The following is a 17042-nucleotide window of genomic DNA, read 5'->3' as shown; positions in this document are numbered from 1 at the left end:
GAACTTCTCCGACCATCCACTCTTCCGCACCCCTAAACCTAAATCCCGATGGGGGGGGGTAGGGGGAGAGGCTGCGGCAGAGGGCTGGGATGGGGGAAGGAGGTTGCAACCGCTTCTCTTTTCTATCTCCACTCCCGCCCCCCCCCCCCCCCCCAATCTCTTGCCCCACCCGGGTCAGGAGCCAGTATCAGAGCCAGCCACAGCATCCCTCCCTACTCGGGGTAGGGGGCAGGAAGGCGGAGATATGGAGAGGGAGCCAGGGACTGGGGATGCATGACCCTCAGGTGTCCCTCCTCAGCCCCAGAGTCCCCGATCCCAACGGGGTAGGCGAGCTAAGGCCGTCCCTTTTCTCCCCTCCCCTCCTCTCGCCTCTTACCTAGCAGCCGGAGGGGAGGCGGAGACGGCGACTCTTCCACAGGTGCCCGGGAGGCTGCAGCCCAAGCAAGATGGAGCCGGGGGCAAGGGGATGGAGAGAATGTGGGGGTGGAGGAAGAGGGAGGCTGAGGCTAATCCTGGAGCCCCAGACAGGGCCGCCCGCCGCCGCCGCCGCCGCGCCGCCACCGCAACTCAGCCCTCCTGGGACTGAGCTGGGAGGTGGGGCCGGGCCGGGCCGGGCTGGCGGCAGCGAAGGGAGGAGGGGAAGGGGAGGAGGTGAAAGAGAGGAGGGGGAAAAGGAGCGGAGGGGGCGGGGATTGGGACCCGGGGACGCCCACTGCTGTCTCACCTGGGACCCCGCCCCCTGCCCGCTCTTCTAGTCCCGATCCCCCAGTCCTGCCCTGCCGCCTGCCCGCCGCTGCCCCCTGCTCCCTTCGTCCCTTCTCCAGCAGCCCCGCCCCGCCTCTTTCCCTCCTTACTCTGGCCTCGCTGTTCCCTGTCCATCACTGTCCCCTTCCCCTCCCCTCTTCCTTCCCGGCCCCCCTCCCCCTCCCGGCAGCCAGCTAGGGCTGGAGCCCCCTGCTCCCTGCGGACTGGACTCAGCACAAACCCCCACCCTGACTCTCGGTGCTTCCTCCAAAAGACCTGAAACCGTGCTCGGTCCTCGTCCTCGTCCTCCCTGCTGGCCCCCCATCACTCAGTCCGGGGCCTTCCCGGGCGCCGGGACTCCAGCATCCCCTAAGGAGTTACACCGCCTGATAAACCCGGAAAGCTGCACTCCGCGATCGGCCGGGAAGCAGGGCGGGGTCTGTCACTCCCCAGGCTGTTTGCGGGGAACCTGCGGCTGGTGGAACTGCCCCCCCTCCCCCTTCCCTCGCTGGGGCCTTCCAGGTCTCGGCGCGAGGAAACCCGGCCGTCTCTGAGCTGCTGGGGCTTCTCCTTTGCGAGAAGCATAAAGGCGATCATCAATTAATCAAGCAACGTTTACCCAGTGGTGCCCTGCCATCCACCCGGTAGACGTAAGGGTGTGTGCTGCCCAGGCAAAACGCTCCAGGCAAAACCTGGCTCACTTACAGAAAAAGCCAAAGCAAGGCCTTGAATCCTATGGGTACGCCCCTCTTTATTTAAAAAAAAAAGTGGGAAAGTGGGAAAAGATAAAATATGTTCTGGTGGAAGGGAAGGAGTACCCACCCTGACGAGGCCGGCAAAGACATATGGAAGTATATTTATTGAGCATCTGCTGTGTTCAGCCTTGTCTGTGTTAAAAGCTGGTGGAGGAGGGGGGATGGGGCTAGTATTTTGTTGGGGATGAGAAGATAACGATGCATAAACCTACAAGTATTTGCTAATTGCTTATTACATGCCAGGCACTGTGATGATAAAACTACAAACTAAAAGAAACACAGTTCCCCAATTAAAGACTCTTCCATTTTGACGGGTGAGAACAACACATAAAAAAAAAAAAAAAAAAAGTTTAAAAGAGGGTGGGGAAGAAGGTACAACAAAGACCAGAGAATAAAGGATGACTGGTCTAGACCCTTCCTTAAATAGAGGAACTCACAAGTACGAACTCATGAATGGGAAAAAGAGCCCCGAAGGAGAAGAAGAAGGTAGCTGGAGCATGGTGGCAAACCTAAGACAAGCATCTGCTCTCAAGGAGCTGACATTCTAAGCGAGAGGGGGGTGAAAAACAGGCACAAATATAAAGGCACATGGCAAACTTCAGGTGAATTTGGGTGAAACGAGGGCGTTAGGAAAGGGGAAGAGGTTTTCATGTGAGCTGGCAGATTGGGAAAGGTTTAAGTAAGAATGTAAAACATGAGCTGAGACTGGAATTAGAGAATAGCTGGTATTTATAAAACTTTATTCTTATAGTTACCAGGTAGACGGTGCAAAATGTTATGTTATTTTTAAAATTTGGTTCTGACCTGTGATTTAATTGGTATAAGGAACTCCCAGTGAAGAAACTCCTTTTACCAATGTTCATGTGAAACGATTTTGCAGTTTATAGTGTTGTCTCTGGGCACTGTTGTAGATGTGTCATGGAGGAGTCACTAGAACTAGTTATCTGACAGAGGCTGCCAGTCTTTTCATCTCCATTTTACAAATAGGGAAACTGAGGGTCAGAGAGAATAAATGGTTTTCCACAGTCCTACCCGATTTAAAATTCAGATCTTTTGGATCTAAATCTAGTGCTCTTTCCACTACATCAAACTGCATCAAAAGCTATAATTCCCACCATCAAGAAGTTGTAATCAATGGGATCAGTCAGGGATGTAAATATTTAACAACTGGTTGGCAGGGGAGGAAGGGAAATATGCCTAGGTTACACACTTTAAGTTCAACCTGCACTATTAGCATTTTCTCTATCACTTTATTAAGTCTGGCCAATCAACAAAACAAATCCTGATTAAGTAGCATTTGTCAATTTATAAAGTATGAATGCTCATAACTGAAAATTTAACAATCAGCCTCTCTCCATTCTCTACAAGTGGTACAAGGAATTTTCTCCTTGGGTACTATTGTCACTACGCCACACAAGAATCAGGTATTCATCTTTCCACTCTCAAAAAAGTCCTGATTCCTGTGGGTCTGAGTGCATATGTGCCTACTTGACTTCCTGCAGATAGGCAGGGAGCAGCTTTGATATAGGATTGTTGGAAAACCTTCCTTTCTCCTCTTTCTTAACTCTTTCCTTTCTTCTCTTCCAAATCCTCTCCAACCATCCATATGAAAATGGCAGCAGAGCATAATAATCCCCCATAAAGAAAAACAGCTGCTGCCAGTCCCTAGACTTCTCTTCTGGGCCCTCAGGTCTCTGCTGGCACTGAAATTTCTGGGGTGAGAAGGAGGGGGACATGCAGGGAAGTGGAAGGGACAGCTGTTACAGTGACAGAAGGCAAGTTCCTGGAGTTTCCAGGGCTTTCTTTGTGAGTTGTGATTTATGGTGAGCTCCCTCATCATCCAAATGCCTTTCCTTTCAAGGTCCAGGGAAATGGCTATTTGTCTTCTCGTTGTAGAACTCAGAGCAAAGTGCCATTTCAGGGTATTTGGTTGTAAATTTGAATGTACACTTCAATTTGTTCTTCTGTCTTACATTTGTGGTGTTTTATGAAACAGTTTTCTCTGAATTCTACTTTTCATCTTATCATCTGTGATTGGGGGGAAGGTGATGTGTGAAAACAGAACTTTTGTGTAAGATTTCCCACCAAACTTTCCACTTCATGTTGCTTTTATTTTTGCAGTATCAAGAAAGACTTTTTGAAAGAGGGGATATTGAAATTGACTCTTGAAGGGAGCTAGAGAGTCCATGAAGCAAAGATGAAGCAGGAGAAGCGTGGAGGGGCTGAGTTCTAGGGTTACCTTCACAAATAGTGGATGAGACAGATGATAAGTCAACAAAGGAGCCTGAGAAAAAGCAACCAGACTATAGGAGAACCAGAAGAAGAGCAATGTAACATAAGCCAAAAATAAGTGAGAAGGAGTAGTGGTCAACACTATTAAATACTACTCTGTTTTGAAAAATACTAAGGATTTTAAAGAATAATTGAGGAAGAGTTTATTCTTGCCATGGGGAATCACTTGTGCTATATCATGGATGGAGAGCAGGGAGTGGCCACTTTGGGTGTGAGGATAGAAATCTGGAAATATAGGTTATAGCCAGGCAGGGATAAAAGTTCCTTGAGCAATGAAGTGCTTAACACAGGGTTAATTCGTGGTAGGCACTTAAGAAATTTTTACTGACTTAAGTGACCCAGCCAGACTAATGCTCTAGGAATATTAGTTTGGTAATTGTATGGAAGATGAATGGGAGTGGGAGCTTAGAGACACAGAGACAATTTGTGAAACTATTGAAATAGAGGTAAGAGGTGATGAGGGCTTGAACTAAGTGGTGAGAAAGGGAAGGAAATGTTGTGAAGGTAAAAATCAGACTTATCGGTTGGTTAAATATGGCAGTTGGGGAAAGTGAAAAGTTGAGAGTGATTCCAAAGTTTGCCGGTGTGAGTGTCAAGAAAGGATGATGGTATCCTGGAGAGCAACAGGGAGTATAGGAGGAAGAATAGGTTTTGTGAGAAAAGATAAAGAATCCTATATGGATATGTTGAAGTTTACATTTCTACAGACAGCCCAGTGGAGCGGCTGACCAGGCAATTTGTGATTCATAATTGTAACTCAGGGAGGGGATGAGAGCTAGATTTGTAAATTTTAGAGTTATTTGCATAAATGTTAACTTTGAACCCTTGGGAGTTAATGAGATCACCCAGAAAAATAGCATAGAGAAGGAATAGAAGAGACTCTAAGATAGGGTGTTGGCAAGGAGCAAGGAAAGTAGCTATATTGCTCAGATAGTCAGGAGAAGCAAGAAAGAACAGTGTCATGAAATTCAAGGAAGAAAAAACTACATAGAATAAAGGACGATTGACAATGTCAATTGTTGATAAGGGTTCAAACAGAATGAGGATGAAGAAAAGGCCATAGAATTTGGCAGTTAAGAAAGTACCAGACAACTGCTGTGGTGGAATGGTGGATTTGAAAACCAGACTACTAAGGTGTGGAGAGAGAAATAGACACAAATGTATAGATGATTTTTTCTGTGGTTCTGGCTAAGAAAGAGAATAGAAGCAATTTTTAAAGAAACATTTAAGTCAAGACAAGATGTTTTAAGGAAAGGGAGCAGTAAGAGAAGTGGGCATATTTGTAGGGATTGGGGAAGAAAAAAATCAATAAGAATAAAAACACTGGTACACTCTGAGCCAGTTATTTCATTACTGGACATCACAGGGATGAATGACAGAAGGAAAAGTCATATGTACCAAAATATTCATAGCAGCCCTTTTTGTGGTAGCAAGAAACTGGGAACAGAGTATATGATAGATGATTGTGCTTAGTTATCCCTGGTACAGAGTAAGCACTTAATAAATATTTATTGATTGATTGACTGGGAATGATTGAACAATTTGTGCCAAGTATGTAATAAAAATATTATCAAGTTCTAAAAAACTTTGGATATAAATTTGAGAAACATGGAAAGACCTGTATGAATTGATATAGAAGACAGAAGAATCAGAATAGACACAATGAATACAATAAACATTGCATACAGATATGGATGTAGTGTCAAATGGTTTTTGCTCACTGTTTTTCTTTGTTGCAAGGGAGGGCTTCATGGGGAGAAGAGAAGTGTTGGGAAGTAAATGTGTAGGAGAGCTGCACGGGATTGGCAAACCTGTTTTATTGGATTGTAGCTTCCACAGCAGTTATATCACAAATCCATTGAATTCTTAGAGTTATAAGGGGTAACCTTCTAACAATTTGAACTGTCCAAAAGTGAATTGATATAAAAACAAAAGATGTCAATTTTTTAAAATAAAGAAAAGGAATCTATTGGCTTGCATCCTCTTGCTGCCTGGGACTTCCTCTTTAGAATGAGAGACAAAATTATCTCTTGTGCCTTCACTACCTGACCTATCATAAGGAGCATTTACCCCAAGTCCTCAAGTAGTGGTGTATTACTTTCTTCACTGAATATTTTATTTATCTGATTGCAAAAGGCAGTCCATTGGATATGTATTACCTAGTAAATATCTGTTGAATGAATGAATAGGGAAACAGGCTCATAATATCACAGAATCTCAGAGAAAGAAAATACTTTGGACTTTGTCTATCCCAGCCCATTCCTAAACAAGAAATCCTTCCACAACATTCTCAATACATGGTCATTGAACCTTTACTTAAAGACATCCATCGAGGAGAAACTCACTGCTTCTTACAGCAAGCTATTACGTCACTTTGGGACAGCTCTAATTGTTACAAAATTGCCCTCCCCTTAGTCTAAATTTGTCCCTTCAATTTCTCCCCATCACTTTTAATCATACCCTTTGGGACCAAAAAGAAGGAATCAAATCCCCCTATCATGTGACAGTCCTTCAAATACCCAAAGATTTTCATCATGTCCCACTGTTGCTTTCTCTTTTCCAGATGAAACCTTCTAGTTCCTTCAACTTATGACATAAATACAAAGCTTCCAACATCCTGATTGCTCTTTTCATGATGTTGTGTAGCTTAAATTATATCCTTCTTAAATGGTGGCTTCCAGAAATGAATATAATATTCCAAATGTGTTTTGATTAGAGCATAGTTGAGTGGAAATGTTACTTCCTTAGTCCTAGACATTCTGGTTCTCTTAAAGCCTAAGCTTACATTAGTGTTGGGTTTTGCTTATTGTTGTTTTGGCAGCCAAATTACATCATTAACTCATTTTGACTTTGCTCTAAATTTTCATCAGTGCTTCTTAACTAAGCCTCTTCCACCTTAGATTTTTGAAGCATGTTTTTTTTTTAACCAAAATGTAAAACTTTGCATTTATCTCTTTTATTATCTTGTGTGATTCAGCACAATGTTCTAGCCTGGTAAGATTTTTTTGAGTCCTGACTCATTCGGTAAGTTGCCTTTCCCTCCCAGCTTTATGTTATCTGCAAATTTGATATGCATGATAAATGTATACACACACACATTTATATATGTGTGTATATATATACAAACATACATACATGTATATGTAAGATATTGATCAAAATGATCAAAAGCACAAAGCTAAGCAGAGATCTCAGGACACTACACCGAATATTTCCAAATTAACATGGAACCATTACCTTTGGGTTAGGAGATTTAACCAGTTCTAAATCCCTTTAATTATACTATAATCTGGCACACCCTACCATCTCATCTAGCATGAGACAGTGACTAACCTTGATTCTAAAAGTATCATGATGAAACATAACTCCCTCCTTTCTGTGTGGTGTATTGTGGGTCCAGAATGAGACACAAATTATTAGACATTGTCAGTTGCCATTGGGTTTTGCTTAACTGCACTTCTCTTGCAGACGAGGGCTATATTTTTGGAGAGGGGATGGTATTATTGGAAAGTGGCAACAATTTAAACAATAGAAGCATCAATAAAACATTAATTTAAAAAGAGCAGAAAGAGAGACTTTGTCAAATACTTTGCTAAAACCTGGGAAAATTCTACCTATAGCATTTCTCTGACCTATCAATCTTGTCATTCTGTTCAGGAAAAAATAAAAAAAAAGATAAAGTAGATCTGTTAAGCTGCACAACTCATTATTAAGGAACCTATGCTGGCTCTTTGTGGCACTTTACAATTTTTTCTTTCTTTCTTTTAAATTATGAACTTGACAGACATCAACACACATGAACATTTCCTCACACTAAGAATAAAAAATGAGGACTGCATATGACATTATGAATCATTATAATGTATGACTTGCTTTTGAAAAAGGGAGAGCTAACATTTATATGGTACTTGGAGGTTTCAAAAAGCTTTACACAGATTATTTCACTTGATTTAACCTAGTAGTTTCAACCCAGCCCTTGCTTATCTCAGTTCTCTTATGAACTTCCTTCAACGCCAATCTATATTTTTAAAACTATTTAATTGATGCTATTTATTTATTTTCTTTTTCTTTTTGGTTTTACTAACATTCTTCCTCATAGTTTTCTCCCTCCAAAACCCATAGAAGCTCTTCATTATTAACAAATGAGTATAAGTTAGCAAAATAAATTCACACATTTGACTATCTCAAAATATACATCTCATTCTATACCTATAGTCCATCATTTATCTGCCAAGAGGTAAAAAATATGACATATCATTAATCTTCCAGAGTCATTGCATTAATCAGAGTTCTTAAGACTTATACAGCTTTTTTCCTTTATAATGAATACTATAGTTGTATAAATTGTTCTTGCAACTATATCAGTTTATGCAAATCTTCCAGGTTAATCTGAATTTATCCCTTTTGATCATTTTTCATTGCCCAATAATATTCCATTACACTCCCAACAATGATATAAACTTTTTTTTGAGGGGGAGGGAGCATTATGTGATTTTATTTTTTGGGGGGGGAACCACTTAATTAGTAGGTTTGGCTCAATTCTGGAATCTTTCAAAGAAGGAAAACGTGGCAAAATACAATGCTAATCAAGTATAGAATAGCTGATAAGCATCTATTGAAAACTACTCAAAACAGGAAATACTAACCCATAATTCTTATTATATTCTCTTAGAAGGTCAATACTTAAAATATTAAAGCATGAAACATTTTATTTTATTAAAGCTTTTTATTTATAAAAATATGCATGGGTAATTTTTCAGCATGACCCTTGCAAAACTTTCTGTTCCAAATTTTTCCTTCCTTCCCTCCACCCTCTCCCCTAGATGGCAGGTAGGCTAATATATGTTAAATATGTTCAAATAAGTGTTAAAGCCAATATCTATATATACATACAGTTATCTTGCTGACCAAGAAAAATTGGTTAAAGAAAGGAAAAAAAAACACCTGAGAAAGAAAACAAAATGCAAGGAAACATTAACAGAAAAAGTAAAGATGCTATGTTTTGGCCCACACTTAGTTCCCACAGTCCTCTCGGGGTGTAGACACATATGACAGTTTATTCAGTAATTCTTTAGTTAATAAACATCTACTTTGTTTCTAAATCTTTGCTGTAACAAAAAAAAATGCTTCTTTAAATATTTTTATCTTCTGGGTCTTGACCTCTGTCTTTGATCTCTTTGGGGTTTATGACTAGTAGTGGTATTGTGGGTCAAAGAATGTGCATAGTTTAACCACTTCCTTTTTAAGATGTTCACTAATCATTCTTTTAATAATGGTTTCTCTATTTTTGTTAGAATTTGAAGTCAAATTCACTAGTTCCTAGTTCAGTTATAATTCATTTGATTGTCCCCCTCCTCCTTTAAAATAAACGTTATCTAGTCCTGCAGCACTCTTCCTTCTGCCACATTTTTCTTTTTCTTTTAAAAAAATTTCTGCTTATTAAAAAAAATAGAATAAAAAAAAGAAAGACAGAAAAAGAAAAAAGAATAGAACAGAACAGAACACTATGTGCCCAGCAGAACATTAGGGAGGATTTAAAATATATAACAAATTTCCAGTTCAACAAAGAATATATAATAGTAGAAGAAATTATATTCATGAGTGTTCATCTTTTCTTTGCTTCCCTGTAGGTTGTTCTTTTGTTCTTTGCCTTGCACTTTAAAAAAAAACTTTATTATTTCCTTCCCTTTTCATCCTCCTACCTCCCTTCAAGCAAGCTATAGTTAAACACAGATATATTTAATACATAGACACAGACACACACACAAAGACACACACATATATAAGTATATTCACACTCATCCATAGGTACACACATATACATAGATTTATATACACACATTCACAGAGAGACATGCATACATATCGATATATATTCAGATACTATACACACACACACATTTACCCATACATAAATATGCATCTAAAATAAGATTAGTATGGCTGATATATAACACAGATTTTTCTCTTGGTTGAATCTTCACATTTGACTTAGTCTGAGATCAATGATTACTAGTCGTACTTTTTTCCTAATAAATTAAACTCCTGATCCTTGTTATAGTGTTAGTGTATATCTCTTCTTTCCTATCCCTGCTAACTTTTGTACTTTAATTCTGCTACTTAACTTGCCTTGCTGACCTCCCCCCATCCATGGATCCCTCACTTGTCTTCTTCTCCCATCTGCTCAGCCCTCCCCTTATTTCATTATAGATTTTGGAAGGTGCTCTACGCTTCATGGCATATATGTAGTGTTGCCTATTTAACTTATTCCCGATGTGAGTAAGTTTTCAAAACTACAAACCCTCTTCCCCACTCTGTGTCTATTCTTTCTCTGCACCTTAATTATATCAATCTTTCTTTTGAGTGACCCAGTTACTGATCTCAATCTTAAACGTATGGTATACATTTCTATGTAAAAAACATAAATAATTTGTCCATTTTAAATTCCTTTAAATTAATCTTGGATATTGGCTCCTATGTGTTGTATTATCTTATTGAGTTAGAGTTTGTTTGAAAGAAAGTCCTGAAAACCTCCAAGTTCATTGAATGTCCATTCTTTTTTCATTCAACATTATGGATAATTTTGTTGGATATGATTATTTTGGTTGCAAGCCTAGTTCTTTTGATTGTCAGTAAATATAATTCCAGGAACTTTGGTCTTTTATTGTGGCTGCTGATAAGTCCTATACAATTCTAATTGTAGTTCCAGCATATTTGAATTATTTATTCTTGCAAATTTTTTTCTTTGATCTGGAGGTTTTGAAATTTGGCAATAGTATTCCTATGTGTTTTCCACAAAGTATTTCTTTGAAGTGGTGATGGGCAGATTTTTTTTCTATTTCTACTTTCCCCTCATGTTCTATTACTCCAGGATAATTTTCTTGGATAATTTCTTACATTCTTGTGTCAAGATTCTTTTTTTAGTCACAGTTTTCAGGTAGTCCAATTACTCTTAAATTTTCTCTTCTTAATTTATTCTCTAGATCTGTTGTTTTTCTTATAAGATTTTTCACATTCTGTTCTATTTTTTCATTTTTATATAGATTCTGTCTTGTTATTTTTTAATCTCTTACAACTTCACTGGTTTCCTCTTGCCTAATTCTAATTTTCAAAGAGTTATTTTCCTCTTTGAGACTCTGTATCTCCTTTTCTAGTTGGATAACTTTTCCCTATCATCTTCTTGTTTTTCTTGGATGGTTTTTATTTAATTATTTTTTAAATTTTTCCTCAATGTCTCTCTTTTGATTTTTAAATTCTTCTTTTGAGTTCTTCTATAAATTCTCCCTGGGCAGGGAGCCATTTAACATTACTCTTTGGGATAGAAGTAGATTTTTTTTTACTTCAGTGTCCTCTTTGAAGATGAACCCCAATCTTCCCTATTCTCTTAACTAAGTTTCTATGGGTGGGCTCTTTCTTCTTTGCCAATTCATTTTTTAAAAAATATTAATACAAGCATCTCTAATCCTAGCATCTCTAGCTTCACTTCGGCTCTCCCATCTGACCTGGAAACCCAAACCTAAAATTCTACCCTCCTGCTATTACCAGCTAGCAATGTTCCTGCCCTAATGCACTTATTAGATGTTCTAATTCCTTCTTTCCCAAGATCATATCCTGCAGCACAGCTGGGCCTGGTGTTTCTAAGTAGCTGAGATTCACTTATCTCCCCAGGCTCAGATCCTAGATTCCCGAGGCTGTCCTGCTATCCAGTTGGTGAAAGTTCCTGTGGTTCTTGCTGAGGCTCCAGCCAAGCCCAGCTAGCCCCAGCACTCCCCTCTTTCTGTGGAGCTAGCCTAGAGATATTTGCATTTCACATGCTTGGGGGTCTTTCTTTGAGTCTTTTTGAGTTGTACCAAGAGGACTCCTATGCTGGCCCAAGTCTTCTTGATTTTTCACCTGTCTTATGTTCACCCTGAGGTAAAAATTTATTCTCTTTGTTGGGGAAATCTGGAGAGCTTGAAATTTACTGACTTACTCTGCCATCTTCCTAGAATCCCCCCCCCCCAATTTTTTTCAGGCTCATTAGCATTGGCTTAGCAATTACATTTACCAGATCTTTTAGAACCAGGAATCTAATTCATCAGTGCTTAGTGACTTGAACTTATTTATCAAGGACAGGCAAGTGCTCCTTTATTTCTCCTTTCTTATCTTGGGAATCAGTATCCTAATTAATCATTTTTATTCCATCCACTTAAATCCAGGGAGATTCTCTTCAGCATGAATGAAAACAAATCAAAAAGTTGTTGAATAGCAGTGCCTTCTCTTTATTTTCTCCTATTGTAGACCTTCTCATTCCATCCACTTATCTCTTTTGTGATCTTCCTTCTTTTTCCAGTATAGCTTTTTTTTTTTTTAATTCCCTATTCCTTTTCATTGTTCTTGGATTTTCTTATCAACTTCCTCAGTTCATTCTGAGTTTTAGTATTTCTGACATTATTCTTGCATGAACAATTGTGTCAGGCTTTTCTATATCTCCAAATTTATCTCATTATGTTTTCATCTTTGAAATGCCTTTTAATGCCATTTAATTTGGTTGGTGAATTCCTATGCAGAGTAGGAACAAGATTTACTAAGACCGAATAGTCCCTGTTATGTTGGTGAGGCTAGTTTTTTTTTTTTTTTCTAAGAGGACACTGGAGTGTCCTCAAGACTTAATTTGTCCAGGGAATCTCATAGTAGCATCCCCTTTCATATAAGACATAAAATTCCCAATAGGGATTTATCAGGCTTTACCATGTTTACCAAACTCCTTGCTGCAGAGTGGGTCAACCAAACCTGACCTAGTGTAACTAAACTAATATTCCTGAACATAAAGATATTAGAACAGGATAAGTAGGCTTTCACAGTTGATATTCAGTGTTGGACAATTTCTTTAACATTTCTCAATTCACTGAAAGATGGAGAGAATATAGTTTCATTGGGCATATTATTGGTTAAAAAAAGCAATTGATTTAGTAGAGTCAAAGGCCATCTTATTGACTCTTTTTCAGCAAGGTGTCTCTCATCCCTTCATCAGAATCATCCAAGATTCCTTGAAGGTTGGGACAACAGCAATAACTTTGTTCAGCTATCTTCTGATCATAAACATTAGGTGAGGCAATAAAATAGGAAGGTATATGATCACCAAAAGGATTTGTTACAATAACGAGGGAATTGAAGAAGGATTCTCTGTATCCAGAGATTCCTCTTTGCAGAGGAGATTGTGCTGATTACATCTAACTTCAAAATATTTCAGTGTTTCCTAAAAGAGATCTGTAACCATGTAACTTAATTTGACCTCAGTTGAAATCAAGGTGGTACCATAATAGGAAGAAGTACTGAAAGCTTTCCCACCACACTCCCAAATAAAACTTCATCTTCAAACACATCCAGAAAATGCACCAGACTGAATCCTGACTGAGAATTCTAAGAAAAGATTAGAAGAAATCATTTTTCTCATCTTTGATCAGCATATAGAGAAATAGATCTGTGGACATTGAGGATGGGGTCCTGACCAGCAGCTCATGGGTATCATGCATTCTAGAACAGGGAGAATCTGTACACTGGGCAAAAGGAGGTCTCGGATCCAAATTTGTGAATATGAATATATGAGTCCCAATTACTAGCTCTGTTGCTTACTATACAGTTCTGGGTCCTGGATCCATTCCTTGACAGAGAAGGGGACCTTTAAGAAAAGGGTGGCAGTCCACAAAGAGATTGTGGGACTTGGGCTGTGTACTAAGCAGATTCAGGCCCTAAGAGATATGAGCTGTGTCTTAAATCTGTCTTTTAGCCCAATCTTAACTTGTGGAGAAGAATAATGAGGAAAAGACATTCTAGACTAGACATAAACTGAATCAGCAGAGTTTTTCAATGGTGACTGAGTCCACCAGCATTAGATGACAGTTGCTTAGACTCAAATCCAGATTAGAAATTTCCAGAGCTCAGACTAGAGAGCAGCAGTCAGACTTTGCTCTGTATTATACTGAAAGCTTGCAGCTTGCAGTTTAAGCTCTCCCTGAGAATCTGGACTAACACAACTCTTTATATCCCAAGAAAGGAATAGTGGAACTAGCGCAGTCTTTTTCTACTTCTTAACATTAAATTTTTAAATCAGAAGGTTGGCTGGAAGAATGAGAGAACAAACAAAAAAAAAATCCTGCTATCAAAAGTTGTTTTGGTAACAGGAATATTTAAGGAACATATCTAGAAGGGAATGATCCCCAAACATCTATAAACAAAATCTCCAATAACAAACAAACAGACAAAATCCCATAGCCTGAGCATTATTTTAACCAGAATTTATTTTGAATATGAAGCAAGAATTGTAGAAAGAATAAAAAAAAAAAACTGTAAATGAAATGAGAGAACTAGGGAAAAAAATTGGAAAAGAAAGATGGTAATGGAAAAAATTTGGAAAGGGAATTAATATTTTGGTCCAAGAGGCACAAAATCTTTTCCAATGGGCAGCTAGATGGCACAGTGAATAGAGCACCAACCCTAAAATCAGGAGACCCTGAGTTAAATCTAGTCTCAGACTTCACACTTCCTAACTGTGTGACCCTTGACAAGTCACTTAATCCCAACTGCCTCAGCAAAACAAACAAATAAACCAAAAAATCCAACCTTTTCCACCTAATAAACTCCCTGAAAATTAGAATGGAGCAAATAGAAGTTAATGACTCCATGAGACATGAAACATGAAATTTTTCTTCCCACTTAATAGTATTTTTTTTTCCAATTATATGTAAAGATAGTTTTCAATATGTAATTTTATAAGATTTTGATTTCCATTTTTTCCTTTCCCTCCTCACCTTCCCCCCTCCCCTAGATGGCAAGCAATCTGATATAGATTTTATATATATACAATCATATTAAACATATTTCCACATTAGAAAAATCAGAACAAAATGGAAAAATTAAGAGAAAGAAAAAACACAAAAATAGTTTTCTTTGATCTGCATTCAGACACCATCAGTTCTTTCTCTGGATGTGGATAGCATTTTCCATCATGAGTCCTTTGGAATTGTCCTAGATCATCATATTGCTGAGAAGAGCTAAATATATCAAAACTTGTTGGAATCTTTACAAATTGCTAACTCATTAGAGTTGATAGATTATTGATCTGATCTTACAAGAAGATGTTTTGGGCCAGAACCTGAAACAAGGTACTAAGTAGAACTAATTGATACAATGCTTGTGTTTGCACCTTTACTCATTGGAGTTTACACATTTGGGAGATTTCAGGGTTTAGTATGAGATATCTGAATTCACACCTCCCTTGAAGCTCTTAGGGCCAGAGAGCACTATGGAAGAAAATCCATAATCCCATTCTCTCAGAAGAGTTATATATAAACCAGTGAAGAGTGATTTATTTGAATATTTTCCACTTGGCTGGCTGGTAGCGGAAGAAGAGTTTTCAGAAGAAGAAGCTATGAGTCGAGAGTTGAGCAGAAGATTGAGAAGGCTCTCTCAGAGGCACAACCAGATTCACTTCATCCCACATCAGTGTGTGGATGGCCACTGTTTTGTAAGCACCCTCAGGAGGTGAAATGGTCAAGCCTATTGTGCCTGGAGGCAAGGGATCCATAGGCTAGACAGGAACAGATTTCACCTCTCCAGGGGATATCTCAGTAGTCTCTACTACATACAACTCTGTTTTTCCTAATTGCAATCTCCTTCTTCCATCTATTTGCCTTTTGATTGATTGATCATATCTTACTATTGAATTTCTAAAGACTCTCTGGGTGTAATCTCGGCTGCCATCTTGCCCCACCTGGGGTCCTGAAGCTGGGCCCCGCCTCTCATTTCCCTGAGTCAGTCTACATTCAGAGGCCCAGTGAAAGCCTCGGTTACATTTTAGACATGGGGTTTTGGGTTTTTTCTCACCCTGTCTTCTTACTCTATCTCCATTTCTACATTGGGCTCTTAGAAAACTGATCATTATATAAACTGCTTGCATTTTTGTTTTTCTTCCCGGATTATTTATACCTTCTGAATCCAATTCTCCCTGTGCAACAAGAAAACTGTTCGGTTCTGCACACATATATTGTATCCAGAATATACTGTAACCTATTTAACATGTAAAGGACTGCTTGCCATCTGGGGGAGGGGGTGGAGGGAGGGAGGGGAAAAATTGGAACAGAAGTGAATGCAAGGCATAATGTTGTAAAAAATTACCCTGGCATGAGTTCTATCAATAAAAAGTTATTTTTTTAAAAAAAAGAAAACTGATCATTGCATAGTGTTACTATTGCTGTGGACAGTTTTCTCCTAGTTCTGCTCATTTCACTTCAGTTCATGTAGATATTTCCAGGTTTTTCTGAAACTCCCTGTTCATCATTTCTTATAGCACAATGGTATTCCATCCCAGTCATATACCATAACTTGTTCATTCATTCCCCAGTTGATAGGCATCCATTCAGTTTCCAGTTCCTTGCCACTACCAAAAGAGCTGCAATAAACATTTTTGTATATGTGGATCATTTCCCCTTTTTTTATGATTTCTTTGAGATACAGACCAAGTAGTGACACTGTTGGATCAAAGGATGCACAGTTTTATAGCCCTTTGGCTCTCCAGAACTGGACAAGAAATTTTAAAATAAAGTCAAAAAGACTGATAAAAAATGTAAGAAAATAGAGTAAAGAAAAGGTATCTCACAGCAAATGCAGCTGATCAGATAAGAATAATCACTAGACTGCCTATAACCATGAACAACAACAAGAATCTAGACCTTATATTTCAAAAAATCATAAAATAAAGTGATTTTTTACTTGTGGGTGGGGATAAGGGAGAGAACTTAAATTTAAAAAATTTTAAAATAAATGTAAAAAATTTATTTTGGATATAACTGGAGAAAAATATTAAATAAATCAAATAAAACAAATCATAAAATAAAGCTGCTTAGATCTCTTAAAATCGTCAAGATTTCACTCACACACATACATATATACATATTATATATGAATTATGTATTAAAACATATAATATATATAAATAAAATATAAAACTAGAATATATATCTCAAGTAGTATATATCTATATATCTGAAGACCAAGGGTCAGTCACAATTGAAATGACAAGTATGAACATATGTTTCATTGTGACTCCACTTGAGATTCCTAGGCAAAATGGAGAAATTTGCCATTTCCTTATCCAGATCATTTTATAGATGAGGAAACTGAAGCAAATAAGATTAAATGACTTGTCCAGAGTCACATAGCCAATATTTTAGGCTGAATTTGAATTCAGAGCTTATTGACTCTAAGTCTGGT

The 17042-nt window shown here is 38.5% G+C and overlaps 1 protein-coding gene across 1 annotated transcript in view; it reads right to left on the bottom strand.

Moving 5' to 3' along the window:
• Positions 1-2187, bottom strand: part of GPRIN2 (G protein regulated inducer of neurite outgrowth 2) — a 34237-nt gene extending 32050 nt beyond the window's left edge. The window contains exon 1 of the mRNA XM_051981865.1: positions 377-2187. The gene's annotated coding sequence lies outside the window, so the exon portion shown is untranslated. The remainder of the gene's footprint in view (positions 1-376) is intronic.
• Between the last annotated feature and the right edge of the window lie 14855 nt (positions 2188-17042).

This window comes from Antechinus flavipes, chromosome 2 (assembly GCF_016432865.1).
Source record: "Antechinus flavipes isolate AdamAnt ecotype Samford, QLD, Australia chromosome 2, AdamAnt_v2, whole genome shotgun sequence".
In the NCBI taxonomy this organism is placed as follows: domain Eukaryota; kingdom Metazoa; phylum Chordata; class Mammalia; order Dasyuromorphia; family Dasyuridae; genus Antechinus; species Antechinus flavipes.
The sequence above is the reverse complement of the archived record's forward strand: the minus strand, read 5'-3'. Positions and strand labels throughout refer to the sequence as shown.